Here is a 19457-nt window from a genome sequence, read left to right as displayed (position 1 = left end):
AGAATATTAAGGGGCCGATTTTAAATGTTACGCATGTGGGGTACATTTGTGCGCACTACCCGGCGTGCACAAATGTACACCCGATTTTATAACATGCGCGCGCTGCCACGCACATGTTATAAAATCAGGGGTTGGCACACAGATGGTGCTGGCCATCCATTGCTCCTACCATGTGACAGGTGCCGACCAATGGCATCGGTAGCCCCTGTGACATAGTAAGGGCAAAGGCTATTGGCGCCATTTTGAATACCAGCAGCCGACAGCCCGAGTGCAGGAGATCGCTCCAGGAACCCTGCTGGACCACCAGGGACTTCTGGCAAGTCTTGGGGGGGAGGGGGTCAGGAGGGTGGGGGGTTGTAGTTAATTAAATTTAAAGGGTTGGGATGGGGGTTTTTTTGGGAAACAAATACATATGTAACTAATGAATGGATTGGGGGTCCCCTGAGAACGGATGCAATGGATTTGGGTCCCAACGAATACGAATACTGAATGGGACAAATTTGTCCCTGCTGCACATCCCTATTAATTACTGTCATAGCAGTTTATGGATTTATCCTCTAGGAACTTATCCAAACCTTTCTTAAACCCAGTTACACCAACTGCTGTAAGCACATCCTCTGGCAATGAATTACAGAGTTTAACTATGCACTGAGTGAAAAAGAATATTCTTCTATTTGTTTTAAATGAACTACTTGCTAACTTCATTTAGTGCCCCCCTGGTCCTTCTATTATCTGAGAGAGTAAATAACCAATTTACATTATTTGTTCAAGTCTTTTCATGATTTTGTAGACTTATTTATTTATTTATTTGAAACTTTTATATACCGACATTAGTGTGTGACATCATACCGGTTTACATTAGAACTGAAAGATGGAAAGTACAATAAACAGGAGTGAGGGAGTGGGAGATACTAGTAATTGCTACGAAAATCAGACAGAGCAGAAGAATGTAGAGCAACTAACAAATCTTATGCTGAGAAATAGCAAGAGGATTGGTAATAACATATATACAAGGGAGATACAGTATAAAATGTGTATATATATTAAGGGAGGTACAATATAATCATGTACAAGGGGGATACAAGGTTAAAAGACAGTGACTCATACCGGGATTGTGAGCCAGGGTAAATCAACGGGTTGCATATCTGAACTGTGAGCAGAAACTAGTCAGGGAAGGCTTGCCTAAAGAGTCAAGCCTTTAGTTTCTTTCTAAATTTAGAGGTGCAAGGTTCAAGTCTGAGCAATGTAGGCAGGGAGTTCCAGTGCTTAGGACCAGCAATTGAAATTGCATGATCCCTTGTGGAAGAGAGATGAGCCTTTTTGAGTGAGGGTACTTGGAGGGTAGGGATGTGCAGAGGGATGCCATATGTTGCATTCGTGATTCAGATTCGTCGGGGAGCAGATACGTTGCATTCAGCCGTATGGCGCCCCGATGTGTTAATACGGCGATTTCTATTTGTGTCCCAGCTCAAATTAAAATTAACTACAACCCCCCACCCTCCTGACCCCCCCCAAGACTTACCAAAATTCCCTGGTGGTCCAGCCGGGGGTCCGGGAGCCATCCCCTGCACTCACACCCTCGGTGCCGGTTTCATCATGGCGCCGATAGCCTTTGTCACAGGGGCTACCGGTGCCATTGGTCAGATGGCCATGTGACAGGGACTGACCAATGGCACCGGTAGCCCCTGTGACATAGTATGGGCAAAGGCTATCGGCGCCATTTTGCGTACTGGCATCGGCCGGCCGGAGTGCAGGAGGTCGCTTCGGGACCCCCGTTGGACCCCCAGGGACTTTTGACCAGCTTTGGGGGGCCTCCTGACCCCCACAAGACTTGTCAAAAGTCCAGCGGGGGTACGGGAGCGACCTCCTGCACGCCGGCCGTCCGATGCCAGTACTCAAAATGGCGGCGATCGCCTTTGCCCTCACTATGTCACAGGTACCGACGGAGCGCACAATTCGGACGCGTAAGGCGATCCAGCGATACAGTCTCCAGTTTCACGCGTCCTTAGCGCTTCTTAAAACAGACGCATAACCCTTTCCGCACGCAGCATGTATATGATATGTAAATGAACGAATTAGCTGTATAATGAAGGAATTAGCTATTCCCCTCCGATACTGTGACGCGCGCTCAGATTATCTCCTTTGTAACCCGCTATTTTGCCGCGTCCTTAACCTGTTAGTTTACCGCCTACCCTCTACTTGGTGTTAGTGTGGCGTTTGAAAATTAAAACGGGAATAAAGTGTAAAAAATGGGGGTAAAACCAAAGGGAGTAAAGTGTAAAAAACCAAGGACGACCTCCATATTAACATTGCAGCGTAAGTTGTTTATATATATGTATAAATACCTGTCACTTTCCTGTCACTTTCCGAATCCCCCAGGCGTGCGGTCATCGAGGCGGCGGCGGGAGCCGGCGGGCGGATGGGCGCCCGTTCATCCAGGTGGCGGCGGTAGTGGGAGCCGGCGGGCGGGTGGGCGCGTGTTCGATCCAGGCCGCGGGCGGGCGGGTGGGTGTGCATTCATCCTGGCCCCCGCCAGCAGTGAATGAATGCCCGTGCGATTTTGGCGCTCAAGGCAGCCGGGAGGGCGTGCATTCATCCAGGCAGAGGGAGCTGGCGGCGAAAGCGACCTCCGGAGGCCGCTTTCGCCGCCGGCTCCCTCTGCCTGGATGAATGCACGGCCCCCGCCGGCAGTGAATGAATGCCCGTGCGATTTCAGCGCTCAAGGCGTGACGTCACGACGCTTGACGTCACGGCATGTGACTGCCTTGAGCGCCAAAATCGCACGGGCATTCATTCACTGCCGGCGGGGGCCGGGCATTCATCCAGGCAGAGGGAGCCAGCGGCGAAAGCGGCCTCCGGCTCCCTCTGCATGGATGAATGCACGCCCACCCGGCCGCCTTGAGCGCCGAAATCGCACGGGCATTCATTCACTGCTGGCGGGGGCCGTGCATTCATTCAGGCAGAGGGAGCCGGCGGCGAAAGCTGACTCCGGCTCCCTCTGCCTGGATGAATGCACGCCCACCCGGCCGCCTTGAGTGCCGAAATCGGGAGGAGAGGAGAAGGGACTACCGTAGCAGGCCCGAGCCTAGGATTGCCCGTCTCTCCCCTCGCTCTCTTGCTACTTTTTCGGTTGTTTTTTTTTTGCTTCGGGAGGAGGGGATAGGACTGGGGCTGCACCGGAGACCAGACGCGGCCAGGGCAGGTGAGCGGGGGCTGGGGGAAAGTTTGCCGAGCATCGGAGAACATAACTGTCCACTTCCTGGTACCTGTCATTTCAAATGTCCTTTGAAATGACATTTGAAATGACAGATACCAGCGTGGCCGTGAAGCGTTAGGCCCGCGAACCCAGGATACTGTATAGGCGCTCTATACAGTAAAATGGGTTGCGCGGGCCTAACGCTTGCCTAACGCTTCACAGCTGCGGCATGCATTCGCATGCAATTTGAAGAGAGTATCAAGCGGTAGGTGAAGAGAACTGTGCGTGCGGGGAACGAGGGTGCGCTCGGCACTGTCGCACTGTTTCTACCTCGGCCTTAGAGTATCGATCTGACTATTAGAAAAGGTGATTTACCTGAAACCAAATGGGTATGGTTGTTGTAGGAGAATTCGGCCCACGGTAGTAGCCTCACCCAGTTATTTTGTCTTTCATTGGCGAATGTGCGGAGGAAAGTCTTTAAAGAATGATTGGTGTGTTCCGTCTGCCCATTACTTTGTGGATGAAAGGCTATAGACAAATTAAGTTGCTCATCAAACTTTTTACACAATGCCCTCCAGTAGCGGGTAGTGAACTGGGGTCCTCGATCCGACACTATATCTTGCGGGAGACCATGAATTCGGAAGACATGTTGTGCGAAGAGCTGGGCTAGTTCCGGTGCAGATGGTAACTTGGGAAGTGGAACAAAATGGGCCATCTTGGAGAAGCGATCCATGGTTACCCAGATGACAGTGTTCCCTTCAGAAGTGGGCAGGTCTACCACAAAATCTGTGGCGATGTGTGTCCAGGGTTCTGTAGGTATGGGCAAAGGTTGCAGCAACCCCCACGGTTTTCCAGTTCGCGGTTTTTGTTTAGTGCAGGTGGGGCATGAACTGACATAGGCGCGGACATCTTGCGTTATAGTGGGCCACCAGTAATAGCGATTTAGCAAATAAAGTGTTCTTTCGCGGCCAGCATGGCCGCCTGTAAAGGATTCATGAGCCCAAACCAGAACTCTCCTTCGAGCGCATCGTGGAACCACCGTCCTCCCTAAAGGGCTTACAATCGTACTGAATAAGTTAACCTTTGCAGGGTCTAGAATATACTGAGGAAGTTCTCTCTCCTCCTTCAACTCTGAGGTTTGAGATAAGGTGTCTGCTCGCACATTCTTAGATGCGGGCTGGTAATGAAGCATGAAGTCAAAGCGGTTGAAGAACAGAGACCAACGAGCTTGCCTGGGATTTAAGCGTTGTGCCTGACACAGGAACTCCAAGTTCTTGTGGTCCATGTAGACTGTGATAGGATGCGCAGCCCCCTCCAGCCATTGTCTCCATTCCTCGAAAGCCAGCTTGATTGCCAAAAGTTCTTTATTTCCTATGCTGTAATTACATTCAGCTGTGAAGAACTTCTTAGAGAAGTACGAGCATGGTAATAATTTCCCTGAAGTGGCACTTTGGCTAAGCACGGCTCCTACTGCTATGTTGGCAGCGTCCACCTCCACTATAAAAGGGTGAAGGGGATCTGGGTGACGTAGGCAAATGTCCTGTAAAAGGCCATTCCATGGCATTGGCCCCCTTTCTAGTGAGTACAGTGAGTGGTGCCACTCTGAGGGAGTAGTGTGGAATGAAGTGTCTGTAAAAATTTGCAAAGCCGAGAAAACGCTGCAAGGCTTTTAACCCTCTTGGGCACATCCAATCTTTAATAGCTACTACTTTCCCGGGATCCATCTGGAACCCAGTTGCTGAAACAATATATCCCAGAAAGGGAAGAGACTCCTGCTCAAACATGCATTTCTCTAGCTTTGCATACAAGTGATTGTCTCTGAGAATTTGCAAAACTTGTCTTACGTGCTGTCGATGCGACTCCAAGTCCCAAGAATAGATCAGTACATCATCTAAATATACAATAACTGAAGAATGTAGACGATCACGAAGTACTTTGCTCATTAAGTGCTGGAAGACTGCCGGGGCTTTGCATGACCCGAACGGCATAACAAGGTACTCATAATGTCCATCCCTGGTGTTAAAGGCAGTCTTCCACTCATCACCAGGGTGAATCTGAACCAAGTTATAAGCACCCCGCAGATCCAGTTCGGTGAATATCCTGGCCCCTTGTAACCTGTCCAGGAGATCAAGGATCAACGGAAGGGGGTAGCGATCACGCTTGGTAATGGTGTTAAGGCCTCTATAGTCAATGCACGGCCTTAGGGAACCATCCTTTTTCCCTACAAAGAAGAAACCTGCCCCTGCAGGCGATTTGGAGGGTCTGATGAATCCTCTAGCAAGGTTCTCGGCAATGTACTCCGACATAGCTCATGTCTCAGGCAGGGATAAGGGATTAACCCTCCCACAAGGTGGCATGGTTCCTGGTAAGAGTTCAATTGCACAGTCAAAAGGACGATATTGTGGCAGAATCTTCGTCTTCTTCTTGGAAAAGACATCTGCAAAGTCTGCATGGGGTGCAGGAGGCGAAATGGAAGTATGCAGGAGGGAGATGCATGGTGCGCATGGAACCTTGAGACAATTGGCGAAACAGAAGGGGCTCCATTCCGCAATCTGTAAAGTGTCCCAATGGATGACTGGAGAATGTTGTTGTAACCATGGTAATCCCAGAACCACAGGGTGGGCGGCTTTCTCCAAGATCAAAAAATAAATCTCTTCCGAATGCAGAACCCCGGTGCGTAATGTGAGAAGAACCGTGGAGGCGGAGATAGTCCCTGGAAGGAGTGTCCTCGAATGGAGGTAATTTGTAAAGGAGGTTCACGTGGAAGGAAGGGAATTTGTAGCTGTTGTACAAGGTCAGCCAAAATAAAATTTCCACCTGCCCCAGAGTCAATGAAGGTGAGAGTTTCAAAGGAACCACCTGGGTATTCCAAAGTGATAGGTACCGTACATTGAGGAACAGAGTTGAGACAGCCTAGGAGCAGCTCCCCAAAACATCCTAGGCTCTGGCATTTTCCGGACGCTCCTTACATTGGGCTAAGAAGTGGCCCTTAGTACCACAGTAGAGACATAGTCCCAAAGTTCGGCGACATCGCCTCTCCTCCGCAGATAACGGCGTGCGCCCCAACTGCATGGGCTCCTTTGCGGACACCTTGGAGTGTGCTGCTCCTTGGCTTGACCCCGATGTCATGGGTCTAGAGAACACAGGGGCTAAAGGTACTGTGCGCTGAACAGGACGGCCCTCCTTTGCCCTCTGCTGTAAGCGGCGATCAATTCGCCCAGCCAATGAACCCATTAATATCATCAGGGATATCTTAGGCTGCCAATTCATCCTTGATATGTGCTGACAGGCCCTCCAAAAAGACTCCTCGCAGACTATCTTCTCGCCACCCTACTTCTAGAGCGAGGGTACGAAATTCAATGGCGTAATCCTACAAAGAGTGGGGTCCTTGTCGTAGTTGTAATAGCTCTGATGTGGCTGTGGTTAGGCATGCGGGTTCATCAAAGGCTTGTTTAAAGCTGGTTACAAACTGTAGCAGGCTGTTTAGCAAAGGGTCATTCCGTTCCCACATGGGTGACGCCCAAGTCAATGCCTTCCCATCTAGCAAGGACAAGATGTACGCCACCTTCATGGAGTCGCTGGGAAACTGGTTGGGCAAGAGGGAGAACCTGATGTATCATTGGTTCAAGAAACCTCGGCAAGCTTTAGCCTCCCCGGAGTATCGAGAAGGTGCAGGCAGTTGAGTAGATGTACTGAAACTCACCACCGGAGCGGGTAGAGGCACCTGGGGAGGTTCTGGAGGTGTGTTTAAAGCTGCAAGTACATCTAGACAATGTTGCTGCTGCTGCAAGCACTGAGCAATTCCGGGAATAGTCTGGAGGCCCGATAGATCCGCCGAGTCCATGGCCTTGCAGGCTGTTACGGGCATAGTGGTGGACTCTTGGATCGGCCTGACAGAGTGGTTTGGTAGAAGAAGAAGAAGAACACTCTGCTGTGAAGAGGTAGGCCGGGAGGCAGAGACAAGCTGGATGTAGAGCTGAAGTCCTCACCCTGGAAGCCCGAGGTCTCCCCGGGAGGAGCCCAGGAGGACCCGAGCTGCTAGGACTTAGGTGACAGGAAGAGATGAAGAGGAGAAGACGTCTTCACCCTTGGAAGCCTGAGGTCCCCCGGGAGGAGCCCGTGAGAACCCGGACCGCTGGGACTTAGGCAAAGGCAGCGGACTGCAGTGAAGGCAAACCAAGGTCGAGGCAGGCGGCAGACATGGAGAGTCGGAAACAGGCAGGAGTCAGGAACCTGGGAAGCAAATCAAGGGAAGTCTGGAACAGTAGCAGAAGGTCCGAAGCTGGAACTGAAGCAAGACCAGGAACTGAAGCAGAAGATCCGGAGCTGGAACTGAAGTGAAACCAGGAACAGAAGCAGAAGATCCGGAGCTGGAACGAAGCGGAACCAGGAACAGGAACCAACAGAAGATCCAGGCAAGGAAGACAGCACAGTGCAACTAACACCCAGCAGGGAACCTCGTTGCAAGGCGATTTGGTTAATCAGATGCAGGGCTTAAGTACTTGCCGTCGTCTGACGTCACTTCTGTGGGTGGCCCGCGGTCTGGCGGGAAAAGCCCTTTAAATTGACCCTCCTCGCGGCGGCGTCTCCCTCATAGAGATGCCGCCGCGAGAAGGCCTGAACAGGCCCAGCTATCAGCGCGTCCTGGCGTCGACCGACCAGGGAGGGAGACCTGAACCCAGCAAGCAGCAAACCCTGTCGTCGGCGCCCCGGGGCCAGAGGTAAGGACCCGGTCGCAAGACTTGCAACCGGGACCGCAACAGCAAGAGTAGATAATAACAAAATCAATCGGCTCTACAGACTGGTTAGCCTCACTTCGGTGGTGGGAAAATTAATGGAGAGTCGGCTGAAAAAAAGAATAGTGAACTATCTACAATTTTATAAAACAAAACAAAATTTGATGGGGATTTTGAGGTCATTTTCAATTAACTTTTGGTTCAGATTACCATTCATTTTGAAATGAAGGTAAAGCCAGAGTTCAAGTTGGTTTTGTGGTAGAAAGAAAACTGGATAGATGAGCTGGATTTGAACTGATAATTTAGAAGTGAAAATCTCCAAAGCCCTGTAACAATTCACTAAAGTAAATCAGTCTCCCTGTGCCCCTCTCCCCAAGGGTTCCATTTTATATTTGGATGTAGATTCAAGAGAGCATGGACTTTGACTAAAATAAATACAAATATTTCTATTACCTAAAAATGATTTTTGATATGAAGGCAACCTCAGCTAGTTTCAGTTGATCTAAAATAAAACCTGATTTATCTTTTGCTTATATTTTAAGTGAAAAAAATGTTTTTATTAGGAGAAAGAAAACAGAACTTTAATATTGAAGAGTCTAAAGTTTGAATGTATGACTCAGGTTACTACACACCTTGTGTTAGGGAATGAAAGATATTACTGTACAGCAGTTACTTTAACAAAAGTGGATTCTTTACATATTGTGATCATTTTTATTAGACCACCCAGAGGAATAATCCAAAGAAGTATTGTACATTAACTTTTCACACGATTTAGATTTCTTCTTTAGATGTTACCTTTGAAAACTGTAAACACTCATGCTGATCACATTATTGAATTAATGCTGCTTATTGTTAAATTATACTTTTCAGAAATTAGCTTACTACAGGCATGAACTTAAAATGCTAAAACAATTTGACTGCTTGTTATTTTGTGATTAATCATGTTAACTGATGTTAATTGGAAGTCATTGCTCTGATTAGCTATGATAATTCATGGTACCCTAGTCACTGTATTTTCTGACATAATTTGTTAATATATATCATTATAATAATTATAACTACCCAAGAACAATGGAAAATATGACTGGCTTGAAACCTCACTTCCTTTAATTTCAATCATGTGAGATTTCAAATGCTATATAAGAAAGATTGAGCTGCTACTATTCAAATCATACAGCACCAAGTAATACCAAGCAAGCATTGCAAGGAGTGGTACTGATTAAGTGGAGCTTCTAATGTTATCAGTGAGGGATAAAGTGCTGCTGTTTGTTGTTGCTCAGTGATGTTAAACCAATATCCTACCTACTCTGTATGCAAAGGATCCAGAAAATCCAAAGAGAAGATGGATGTCCACACAAAATCAGACTTTTAAATATATTTAAAATATATTTTAAAATATATTTATATAGAAACAGAGGAAATAATGGCAGAAAAAGATTGTATGGCCTACCTAGTCTGCCCATCCACACAACTAATTTAGCTTTATAATTCCCATTAGTTTATGAGAGATCCCCTGTTTATATTCCATGCTTGGAATTCAGATACCGTTTTTGTCTCTATCAATTTAACTGGGAGACCATTCCATGCATCCACCACTCACTCTGTAAGAAATATTTCCAAAGATTACTTCTGAGTTTACACCCTTTCACTCTTATGCCATTACCCCTTGTTTTATATCTTCCTGTTGCAGATTTTGGTATCATTGGCAAAAAAAAACAACTTTCCCAACAATCCTTTCTCTATGTTGTTCAGAAAAATGTTGAAATGAACCTGTGAAAGGACTGATCCCTGAATGAATAACTGCCGGCAGTCCTTCATACATTAAGATTACTCTCTGTTCAGTTACTCGTCCCTCCTGAAGCAGCTCCTAAGCAAAACACAGATGTGTCAGGGGATGAATGATTGCTTGAATCTGCATGGTATATACTATATACGGACTGCTTGGCTTTCAATAAAAAGTATCACAATTCTCAATTTGTGAATTACAACTTTCTCCTGAAGCATTTCCACCTCACTCCTTGACACTGATATTTATTCATGAGGCAAACATTTTTCCACTTTTTTTTTATTTTGGATGTTAGTTATAGAATAAATAATATAAGGTAACAGGAGCTTTTGTCAGTCTGGATAAACAGAAGGAAGAAGCAGTATCATTGCTATGGGAAAGAAAATTCCGAGAACCATATTCAGCAAGGCCAGAAATGGACAAGTTATCTGGAGAAAATTCACAGTATAACTTGTCAAGGATTTTATGTGGGACAATTTTCCTGTTGAATATACCTGGCTAATGTTATCTGGATACACTAGTAAACCTTACTGTCTGATTTAAAACTTAACCTACTATAATCAGAATATTGCCAGTTAAGTACCCCCAAAAATAGAAGCTTCCAGGTCAGCAGGTCCAATTCCCCACTTCTCCTCCACTACTTCCAAAAAATCTGTCAAAAGGATGTAGATCATCTCATACAAGTCCAAAATGATTAGCATATGCTGTGTACCATATCAACCCCAGGAACATCTCTACCTCCACCCTTAAATTTCAAAAATGATGTGACTCCAATCCTCTCCTAACCCCCACCTCTACCTTAAGCATCTTGCCCCATCTGACAATCCAAAACTCCCACAGCCACCAGATGCATGGTACATTTGCAATGCTCCAGGCAGTGCCAAGCATTGCATTTTAGTGAAGTTGAAGGCAGGTATCAGCAGCAGAGGGAAGAGCATGCCAAGACACCAAGAGTAGAAAATGTGGCAAAGGAGCCAAACAGATTCATCAACACCCTGAGGCACTGTGAGAGGCACAAAGCAGCAACAAGAGTGGCAAGAACATCCCAAAACTCTAAATGTGGGGCAAAGGGCATCACCAAAGTATAACAAAAATGCACAAACCAAGGTATAGACAATGCAAAACATGCCTAGATAGTGAAAGGATGAAGTAACCCAAACAAAGGAACTGTGAGCGGGTCAAAGGAGTACTAGAGCAATAATTTTCCTAATAGATCATGGAGTCAAGAACACCTGAAAGCATTCTGAGAGTGAGCAGAATTCAGATTAAATTCTGCAGCAGGTCCAGAGCAATTTTGATTATTCACGGATTACTATGTCATCAATGATGAGGTGAAGACTGCTGGGCTTAGGCTGGGGGAGAATTCTGGAATCAGGCTGAAGAGACAGAGAATGATGGGGTGAAGAGAGTGCAGAGGTTGGAATTAGGAGACAGTGCTGAGGTCAGGCTGGAGGGGGCAAAGAGGGTTTGGGTGAAAAGAGTCTGGGTTTGGGTTGGGGAGTCTGCTGGTGTGGAGTAAGAGGGGGCAGAGATTGCTGGAGTTGTGCTTGGGGAGAGTGCAGATGCCAGGCTGAAAGGGGTAGATAGTGCTTGGATCAAAAGAATACTGGGGTTTGTGTCATGGTTGAGTGTGTTTTGGTGGATCCTTGGGTGCTGTGGGAGATGGGTGCTGTGGGAGATGACCATGGGTGCTGTGGGAGATGACCATGGGTGCTGTGGGAGATGGCCATGCCCACGGGGAGGAGCCCCGTGAGGAGCCACAGCACTGGGCTAGACTCGTAATGCACAAAACACAGTTAGTTCTTTATTAAACAGCTTGAAGAGAGCCACCAGAGGTGGCAGTAGTGAGGCAGACTGGTAGTTGCAGTTTCAGGGACCTTGGCAGAGGGAGCCCTTCTCTCCTTGATGATGATAGGAGGTTCCGCAGCAGGTTTCCCAGCTAGGAGATACTGTGGATGAGTTAGACTGAGAGTTAGAGTACTCACTAGGTGTTTGCTGTTGGTATGCGATTTCACCAGATATGTTGAAGAAGGTACAGGCACCGAGGCAGGGAGAGCAGGCCCTCGAAGAGCGAGTGCCTGTTCTCTGTAAGGCACCTGAAATAAAACAGAGGGCCCCCGAGGAATGGTTACCTAGGTTAGCAGTTACCCCGAAGGGCAGAGAGAGAGCTTCCAGCAGCAGCACGGAAGCGACAGAGTAGCGTAGACAAGAACAAATTTGAGTCCTTGCTAACTCGATGAGCTAGCAAACTAGTGAAGGTAATATACCCAGATGGCATGACATCAGCATGAGGGAACGCCCTCGAGGTTCGAGCCAAGGGTGGCATAAAGACGTGGGGTGCATGTGCGCACCCTAGTAGGTACCTGGGAGGAGCAATGGCTGGAGGCTGCACCATAGCTGTTCCAGAGAGGTCGGCTTGTAGACGCTTCGGTAGCCATCTTACCCAGGTAAGCGGGAGGAACTGTGAATAAGGTGAGGCAAATGGGGCAAAGCTATCTAGCACCGATGGACGCAGGAGAACACCCATTCAAAGGGCGTCCACGCTGTTTCCTACCAGGTCTTGTTTTTTGAGGATGCAATTTATAGAAGTCCTGTAGCATCTCTTTATCCAGGATATTAGACATTGGAGTCCAAGAGTTTTCTTCAGGGCCATACCCTTCCCATGACAGAAGGTATTCCCATACTCTGCCTCATCTTCTCACATCGAGAACTGCGTCTACTTTGTATTTTATGTCTTCTTCTGCATCCAAAGATGTAACTTCATGTATCTTGTTGGAGAACTCACTAAGGATCAAAGGTTTCAATAGAGAGATGTAGAATGCATTGTGGATCTTTAATGTAGATGGTAGCTTCAGACTGTAGGTCAGGTTTCCCAGTCATTGGAGAATAGGAAATGGTCCAACAAAGCAAGGAGAGAAGCGAGTCGAAGGAAGTTTAAGTCTTAAGTGCTTCGTGGAAAGCCAGACTTTATCACCAGGCTTGAATTCTGGAGCCTTGCAGTGATGAGCATCGTATCTTTCTTTGCTCGAAGTCCTGGTTTAATAAGCATCTCTTTTGTCTGAGTCCAAAGTTGTTGGATATCTTTGGCAGTAGATTGAGCTACCGGGATGACACTGATAACGGAAGTGGCAGTGGTGGTAGTGGTAGTCATCCGTAGACCACTTTGAATGGTGTTGATCCAGTGGATGTTGCTGGATGAGAATTAATGGCAAATTCTGCCCAGGGCAACAGTTCACTCCAATCATTCTGACAAGTGTTCACGCAGGCACAAATGAACTGCTTGAGTGTCCTGTTCATCCTCTCTGTTTGCCCGTTGGATTGTGGATGGTATGCTGAGGTGAAGTCAAGAGAAATATTGAACTTCTTACATAGCGCCTTCCAGAAATTAGCTGTAAATTAGGCTCCTCGATCGGAGACTATGTGCTTAGGCAAGCCATGCAGGCGGAAGATGTGCGTAATGAATAGCTTGGTGAGCTCCATGGCAGTGGGTAAGCCTGGGAGAGCCACAAAATGAGCCATCTTTGAGAACTGATCTACAGTTAAACAATTTGTGTTGTTTCCTCCTGAAGATGGTAAGTCTACCACGAAGTCTGTGGCAATATGTGTCCATGGTTCTTCTGGCATAGGCAAGGGTTGGAGTAGACCCCATGGATGACCCGGTGGTGTCTTCTGTTTAGCGCAATTTGTATAGGAAGTGACATAGGAAAATGTGTCTTCCTTCATGGTGGGCCACAAATAAAAGGTTTGAAGCTTAGACAAGGTTCTACATTGACTGGGGTGTCCTGAAAGTTTAGAGTCGTGGGCCCAAGCCAATAACTTCTTTCTGAGGTTCTTGGGTACGATGGTTTTCCCTGCAGGTACTGAGTGAGTAGCTGCCAAAATAACCCTCTCTGGGTCACTGATGTGTTGCGGTTCTTCTGGAATGTCCTCAGAGAGGAATGAGTGAGATAGAGCATCAGCTCTGATATTCTTATCTCCAGGGCGGTACTTGAGCACAAAGTTGAATCTGTTGAAAAACAGTGACCGTCTCACTTGTCTATGATTCAGGCACTGTGTGTGGCAGAGGTACTCCAGATTCTTATGTTCTGTGAAGACCGTTACTTGATGTTGCGCTCCTTTGAGCCAAGTGCGCCATTATTCGAATGCCATCTTTATATCCAGAAGCTCTTTATCTCCTATTCCGTCATTTTTCTCTGCAGGAGAGAAGTGATGGGAGAAGAATGAGCATGGTTGTAGAACCTTTGAATCACCAGCCTGGCTTAATACGGCCCCTACGCCGTCTGAGGCATCGATCTCCACAATTAAAGGCTTGGTGGGGTCTGGGTGAAGATGACACGGATTGCTTGAAAAGGCATCTTTTAGTTTCTGGAATGCATCAATAGCATCTGGAGACCAATTAGCAACATTGGCACCTTTCTTCGTCATAGCGGTAAGCGGCACTGTAAGTGAAGAGTAATTCTTGATGAAGGTCCTGTAATAGTTAGTGAAACCTAAGAAGCGTCTGAGAACTTTTAACCCGGTGGGTTGTGCGCATTTCTTAATACTCTCCAGCTTCTGTGGATCCATTTGAAAACCTTGATTGGAAATGATGTAGCCTAAGAAAGGCACTGATTCCTTGTGAAATTCACATTTGGATAGCTTGGTGTAGAGATGGTTCTCACAGAGCCTCTGCAGTACTCTTTTAACATCCTCCAGATGAGTGGTCATGTCTTGAGAGAATATCAAGATGTCATCCAAGTAAATAACGACACACTTATAGAGGAGATCCCGGAAAATGTCATTCATTAAATTTTGAAAGACAGCCAGGGCATTGCATAGGCCGAAGGGCATCACTAAATATTCAAAGTGACCATCTCGCGTGTTGAAGGCCGTCTTCCACTCATCACCAGCTCGAATGCGAAGTAAGTTGTAGGCTCCTTTCAGATCCAGCTTGGAGAAAATTTTAGCTCCTTGTAGTCTGTCGAATAGCTCTGAAATCAGAGGCAAGGGATAACGATCCTTTATTGTTATTTCCTTGAGACCCCTGTAATCTATGCATGGATGTACTGTTCCATCCTTTTTTCCCACAAAGAAAAAGCCTGTGCCAGCAGTGGACTTGGATGGTCTTATGAAGCCCTTTTGGAGGTTTTCCTGAATATATTCGGACATGGCTTTATTCTCTGCCACGGACAGGGGGTACACCCTACTCTTGGGTGGCTCCATATTAGGCTTCAGATTAATAGCACAGTCATAAGGTCTGTGAAGCGGTAGTACATCTGCAGATTCTTTTGAAAAGACATCTTGGAAAGATGCATATTGAGGCGGCAACCCCGGCATTACTGGGGTGGTAGGCATGCAGGGTAACGGAGCTACCTCCATCAGGCATTTATCATGGCAGTCTGGACCCCATCTTGACAGTTCCAGTATATCCCAACTGAATTGAGGCATATGCTGCTGCAACCATGGTAATCCTAGTACTATAGGGTGCATGGCCTTCTCTAAAACAAATAAGGAGATGGTCTCAGAATGGAGGGCACCGGTCCGTAGACATAATGGTTTGGTGAGTAGAGTTACTTCACCCAGTAAGGGCTCTCCATGAATGGATGACAGAAGAGGGGAGACTTCATAGTGGACGTGGGGATCTGTAGGTGCTCCACTAATCATTGTAAAATGAAGTTGCCTCCTGTCCCGGAGTCCACTAGGGCAAGAGTCTGATACTCTAAGGGTTCGCAGATCAAGGATACAGGAAGAGAGAACGGAGGAGAAGGAGTGGTGAGACCTAAGAAGAGTCCTCCCACAGGACTTAGGTCTGCCAGTTTCCCGGACATATAGGGCAAGTTTGGACAGCATGACCAGCTTGTCAACAGTACATACAGAGTCCCAGTTTCTTCCGTGTTCTTCTCTCTTTTGATGTCAGATGGCTGTGGCCTAATTGCATAGGTTCTTCTTCGCTGGCTACTGGGACCAAAGGAACAGGCCTTGGTATGGACTTAACTCGAACTTCACCCTGAAAGGGTTTTCTGGGAGTGTTGGTCTCTTGAACCTTGTCGCCAAGTCGGCGATCAATCCTTGTTGCCAATTTCACTAATTCAGCCAAGGTCTCAGGCATCTCACGACCGGTGAGCTCGTCTTTCAGATGAGAGTTCAGTCCTTCAAAGAAGAGGGTCTTCAGGCATCTCGGGTCCAGGATAATTCAGACGCCAGTGTCTTGAATTCGATAGCAAAGTCAGCTAGTGGTTTATTACCTTGCTTCAGGTGAACCAAGGAAAATCCTGCAATGGTATGATGGGCAGGGTCATTGAAAACTGACTTAATCATTTTGAGAAATCCTTCAAGGTAATGAAGAATCGGATCCTCATGCTCCCACAGCGAAGAGGCCCAAGACAATGTTTGTCCAGAAACGACAGGATATAAATGGTCTTGGCAAATGCTGTATGAAAGTGGCCAGGTTGCAATGAAAAGTGCATGCAGCACTGGTTAAGGAAGCCTCTGCATCTCCAGACTTCTCCCGAGAAGTGGGTAGGAGCTGATAGAGGCACAGTAGTCTTGACCATCACCTCAGACGGTTTAGCTTCTTTACCAGTGGTAGAAGGCGAGTTCATCTGTGTGTGCAGTAGGTTGAATGCAGTGGTCAGTCCCTCCAACGCAGTCTGCTGTTTGGAGATCCGCTGGGCCAGGCGTGAAATGGGCTGTAATGTAGTGAGCTGAGCCGGATCCATGGAGTTAGCAATCTGTTATGGTTAAGTGTGTTTTGGTGGATGCTTGGGTGCTGTGGGAGATGGCCATGCCCACGGGGAGGAGCCCCGTGAGGAGCCACAGCACTGGGCTAGACTTGTAATGCACAAAACACAGTTAGTTCTTTATTAAACAGCTTGAAGAGAGCCACCAGAGGTGACAGTAGTGAGGCAGTCTGCTAGTTGCAGTCTCAGGGACCTTGGCAGAGAGAGCCCTTCTCTCCTTGATAATGATAGGAGGTTCCGCAGCAGGTTTCCCAGCTAGGAGATACTGTGGATGAGATAGACTGAGAGTTAGAGTACTCACTAGGTGTTTGCTGTTGGTATGCGATTCCACCAGATATGTTGAAGAAGGTACAGACACCGAGGCAGGGAGAGCAGGCCCTCGAGAAGCGAGTGCCTGTTCCCTGTAAGGCACCTGAAATAAAGCAGAGGGCCCCCGAGGAGCGGTTACCTAGGTTAGCAGTTACCTCGAAGGGCAGAGAGAGAGCTTCCAGCAGCAGCACGGAAGTGGCAGAGTAGCGAAGCAAGAACAAATCTGGGTCCTTGCTAACTCAATGAGCTAGCAAACTAGTGAAGGTAATATACCCGGATGGTGTGATGTCAGCATGAGGGAACGCCCTCGAGGTTCGCACCAAGGGTGGCATAAAGACGTGGGGTGCATGCGCGCGCGGACCCTAGTAGGTACCTGGGAGGAGCAATGGCGGGAGGCTGCACCATAGCCGTTCCAGGGACACCGGAGAGGTCGGCTTGTAGATGCTGCGGTAGCCATCTTACCCAGGTAAGCGGGAGGAGCCATGAATAAGGTGAGGCAAACGGGGCGAAGCCGTCTAACACCGACGGATGCAACAGTTTGCCTGGGGTCAGATAGTACAGAAAGAGTGCATGAGGAAAGCATTTTCATTGTGAATAAAGCAAGAAAGCTGCCAGGGGGTCTGATTGACTCCTCCTTTGCTGTGCCTTTTTTCATAATTGTAAAGAGAGGCAGGATGCCCATTCCTAGTGTGCCAGTACCACATATTCAAATACCTTGCCCAAGTGTAGGGAAGTAGAGCTGAAATAGTATAAATTTCCACATTTCCATTGACATCCATTGTTTCTTTAACTGACTTGTTCTTTAGAGAAAAGGGGGAAAGAGACAGAGCTGGCTGGGATTAGGCTGGGAGAAAGTGAAGTGGTCAGGCTGGAGGGGGCAGAGTGTTAGTGTGAAGAGAGTGCTGAATTTGGACTGGGGGAGAGTGCTGGTGTTGTGCATGAGGAGGCAGATAGTTCTGCGGTCAAGAGAGGGCTTGTGTTGTACTGGAGGGGGCTGGGAAGACTAGGGCGAAGAAACTGCTGTGGGAGAGGCTGGAGTGAGTGGGGGGGGGAGAGAGTGCTGGAGGAGGACTTTTTTATTCATCTTTTTTTATGGGCAATTCCAGTTGTCTTTGCCCTGCAAGCTTTGGGATTTGGCATGATCTATTTGAGAGATAATTTTACTCAGGTTTTTATCTCCTGCTCTGTAGTCATGCAGGACTTCAATGGAATACTTGTCGTCTTGCTTTCTCAGCACATAAATGAGCTCAAGAAAATAAGAGAAAATATGTTATGCTGGGGTAGGCTAAGGTCAATTGAGCCTAGCATCCTGTCTTCAACAGTGGCCTGTATGGGTCTGAAGTACCTAGCACAGTGGAAGATCCCAAAAAGTAAACCTATTTGTTGCTAAAATCAAGAAAATTCAGGAGTTGGACATAAGAGGAAAGTATTAAGGTCAGACTTGAGGGGTTAGAGAGTTCTCAGAACAAGAGACTGGTAGGGTTGAGGTGTGACTGGAGGGACAGAGTGTACTGGGGTAAAGGACTAAGGTTAGGTTAGGATTAAGCTGTGGGCAGAGTATGGAGAAAAGTGCTGTGGGAGGGCCAATTCCTTGTCAATCACAATCTTTTTAAACTAACCTCAAATCTCTACACTCCAGCTCTCTAGCGGGCCGATGCAATACAGTGTGCGCAGCCGGGCGCACTGTTTAACCCGCTGTCGGACGCGGGTTAAATAGGCGCTAATCCACCCCCTAATGCAATATGGGGAATAGCGCCTATTTAATGTGCGTCCGACACGGAGTGAAAGAGTTAGCGCTCATCACATGCAAATGCGTGTGATGAGCACATTTATCGCTCAGATATACCTGGAGCAGGCGTTAATAGCTGAGTGCACTGAAAAAAAGTACAGAAAAAGAGAAAAAACTGCTTTTCTGTACTTTTTTTAAAGTAAAAGAAAAAAAACCTATGCCGGCCGCTTTGAAGACCAACACCGAAATGCTCGGAGTCAGTTTGCATCGGTGGTCATAACCGGCAGATTGCCGGTAACCGTGGGTCGTGTTACCAATTAGGCTCTAAGGTTGCACTAGCGACCATAGCGCCTCCTTGCAAGCGGTCTAATTTGTTTATTGAATGGCGCCCCCCCTTGCTGCACTAAGAAATTGGGCGCTCGCTTTCCACAAATTTTATTGCATCAGCCCCTAGGAGAGAAACATCCATGAGGAAACATCACCACCATGCTGGGCAGTTCTTTGAACTAAGGAAGCAGATCCTTCATGTGACATACAATGACAAACATTTGCAGTGGATGAGACCACCACCGTGCCTGATAAAAGCAGTTGTTCTATAACATGGTGCAGTAAAATAGGCTGGGATTTAATAATGATGCCTTCCAGACTGAACAAACTCCACCATACTTGTATCATGTGTAACCAGTCCTGACTTCCAAGACACTGAATAAAGGCCAGAGAAGTGGAAACTCTACAAGGCATGGAGAGCGGGCAAGAGATGTGCATGGAAAAAATTAATTTTCAATTGTTACTAGCTGTGCCCGGCCACGCGTTGCAGTGGCAGAGTCAGGTTCTTTTCCCCCCCTCCCCTTTCCCCTTGCTCATATACCTCAGTCACACATCGTCCTCCCCCTTGGTCACTCACCCCCCCTTTCCTCCCCTGTCCCACTCCAGCTCTCTCCCCTCACACTCACCCCTCCCCCTTCGGTCACTAACCCCCCCT

Source organism: Rhinatrema bivittatum, chromosome 6, assembly GCF_901001135.1.
Source record: "Rhinatrema bivittatum chromosome 6, aRhiBiv1.1, whole genome shotgun sequence".
NCBI lineage: Eukaryota > Metazoa > Chordata > Amphibia > Gymnophiona > Rhinatrematidae > Rhinatrema > Rhinatrema bivittatum.
The sequence above is the reverse complement of the archived record's forward strand: the minus strand, read 5'-3'. Positions refer to the sequence as shown.